Source organism: Aptenodytes forsteri, unplaced genomic scaffold (assembly GCF_000699145.1).
Source record: "Aptenodytes forsteri isolate BGI_AS27 unplaced genomic scaffold, ASM69914v1 Scaffold180, whole genome shotgun sequence".
In the NCBI taxonomy this organism is placed as follows: Eukaryota; Metazoa; Chordata; class Aves; order Sphenisciformes; family Spheniscidae; genus Aptenodytes; species Aptenodytes forsteri.
Window position 1 is genome coordinate 1654528 of NW_008795486.1, and position 2929 is coordinate 1657456.

Genomic DNA, 2929 nt, shown 5'->3' on the forward strand with positions numbered 1-2929 from the left:
TGGAGTGAACTTTGCTATAAGACTTTTCTTTCAGCAGCACCTTCTGCGGCCCATCTTAGAAGATCACTGAGAAGGAAGACACGTTCTCTGCATTGCCTCTTTTTGGCAAGCCCATCTTAGAAGATCACTGAGAAGGAAAACACGTTCTCTGCATTGCCTCTTTTTGGCACAATCTATGTTTTCTGGATTTCTTCCCCTCAGGGTGTAAGGCTGAGAATTCTGGAAAGAAATGCGCCAAAAGAGCGAAGGCTTCTCCTCCAGTCCTAGAGGGTTTTTGCAAAAGGTTTAAATTAATTTCTCTGGTTACTTAAATAGGCAACCACTCAAATGGCCCATACTGCTCCTGCCCTTTTATCAATATTGATATTTATTGAATACAGCAGGACTTGCCAGTTCAAAACTAGCCCTAGCAATACTCTGCTGTCTTACATTCTTTCTTGTGATGGGCGTTTTGTTGGTGGAATACAGGACTTCTAGAGTTATATCCTCTGTTTCTGCCTTGCTCCCAGGTCACATAGCCTTTGTTTCTGCCTTGCTCCCAGATCCCATACCTTTCAGAGCCCTTCCCGGGTCCTACATCTGCCTCCTCAGATTCTCACTGGGCTTTCTGTATGGCTCAGGATAAGAAGGTCTTCCTGGTCCATCCTTCCTTCAATATAGCCAGAGCTGTTTGTTTCTCCACCAGGAACAGCCCATCACCTTCACTCCATCTCAGGCTTCACAGAAGAGCAGGTTTTAAAAAGAGCAGAATAGGACTTCCAAAGCTTACTGGAGTATTCAAACACCTCCTGGGTATTTTGCAATAGAAGGAACAGGGATTCTCTTTCCCTCCTCAGGTGTCCCCCAGGCTTTTCTTGGGCAAGCCCCCACTGAGGTTTAGGCAACATAAAAACCAGAGTTGAAACTCCCAGAAATGGCCCAAGGCTGCACCTCCAGACAAGGTCTTGCCAAGAGACCCTGGCTCCCAAAGAAGCACCCCTGGGTTCTGTTCAATGCGCAATGCTTTGTTCTTCTCTGCTGGTTGCACTGGCTCCGTGGTAACACAGCCAGCCAGCTCTTTGTGGCCTGGATTCTATTTCCTTGCCTGTGTGGTCTTCCTATTCCCCACTTTCCTGTGGGACGTGCTTTTTGATGACTTCTTCCTTGCTCTGAAGGTTTTGCAGGTCTGCCCGGTTGTCCCTTAGGACTTGAGATGCTGCCTGCTGCACAGGAGGATGCTTGTCTTCCTGCAGTAAGTGGGGGGCTGAAATGACACAGGAAGGTGCATCAATGACTGTGAAATCCCAGGTCAGAACAGTCATGCCTTCCCTGGCTTCCTGAGAAGAGCAACACTTGAGAAAGCTTGAAAGCCTTCCCTGGGTTCAGTCTCATACCCAGGCTGAGGTTTGGGACAGGGCATCAGAGGGAAGAGGCAGCATAGGACAGCAGAAGGTGGTGACACCTTTCTCCAGTCAAGGAGACAATGTAAAAGAGGAGGGGCAATTTTAACCTACATATCCTCAGAAGACTCATGCCCTGCTCTGTCAGCTGGGACATCTGGCCATATACATGCCCTTTAAACTCTTCTTTGTGAAGAAGGAGGCCCATCATAGCCATCACAGCCCTGATGATGGCCTGGTTGAGCTGCAGACAGGGAAGGGGGAAGTTTGCTCCAACTGAACCTCACTGAACTCAGCATCCCCCAGACACAAGCTGCCTCTTCCCAAAAATAATTGTTTTCCTTATTCCTCTGGAGGAAAAGGACTTGCACCCACAACCCTTCTGACTGAAAGGCCACTGGGATTCAACTGGTTCTCAGCAGGAATTCTCCAGGCCTAGCTCGTGGGAGGGGTGGGAAGGTGGAATCCACAAACCCAGCATTTCCATGCTCTTTAGCAGCACCTTCCAGCTCCAGATATTTTCATAGACAAGCTGCTACCTCCCAAAGCACTTCTGACATGCCATCATTACACAGAAAGGCAGGTGAACCCCAGCATCGCAGCTACTGCTGAAGGGCCAACAGAAGCAGCAACTCTCACCACTTCTTCTCAGCCCAGCCAGTTTCTGACCACATTTCTGACCACATAGTGGAACAAAGGGTAAATCTTGTCACAAAACTCATCTTCCCCATTTGAGGGAAGGAACATTTTTCCCAATCTTGGAAGTCGAGATTTACACCTTTTGATCGCCTTTCCAGAACTTCATCAAAAGAAGGGGGGGAAAAGGTCTCCCCCCATACATGTAAAGTATGTACCAGTGAGCGTATCTTGCATTATCACCCAGGTCTGTCTCAAGTGGCAGTCCCATGCTCGTCAGCATTCAATTCTGAACCAGATTTGGATTCAGGGGCACGTGTGAGGTGTTTTAAAATTCCTTCCTTGAAATGTTAAGCTATTTATTTCCTCCATCTTCTCTTCCTACTTCCCGTTAGGTAACTCTTTTATACATATATATTTCTATATACGTATGTTATATGTATTGCATATATCGTATATATTGGTTCCTGACGACCATTAAAAGGCAAACGTCACACCCATTTTCAAGGGCAAGAAGAAGGATCCAGGGAAGTACAGAGCAGTCAGCTTATTCTCAGGCTCCAGGAAGATTATGGAGCAGATCTTCCTGGCACCCATGTTCAAGCTTATTAACAGAGGGCCAAAGAAGAGCTGAAAGCTCTGTCTGATCCTGGCAACACTGTTAACCTGCAAAATAGGGACTCAAACTTAGAATCACAGAATCATAGAATCATAGAAACATAGAATCATTAAGGTTGGAAAAGATCTCTAAGATCATCAAGTCCAACCGTCAACCCAACACCACCATGCCCACTAAACCATGTCCCTAAGCGCCTCATCTACTCGTCTTTTAAACATCTTGAGGGATGGTGACTCAACCACTTCCCTGGGCAGCCTGTTCCAATGTTTCACCACTCTTTCAGTAAAGACATTTT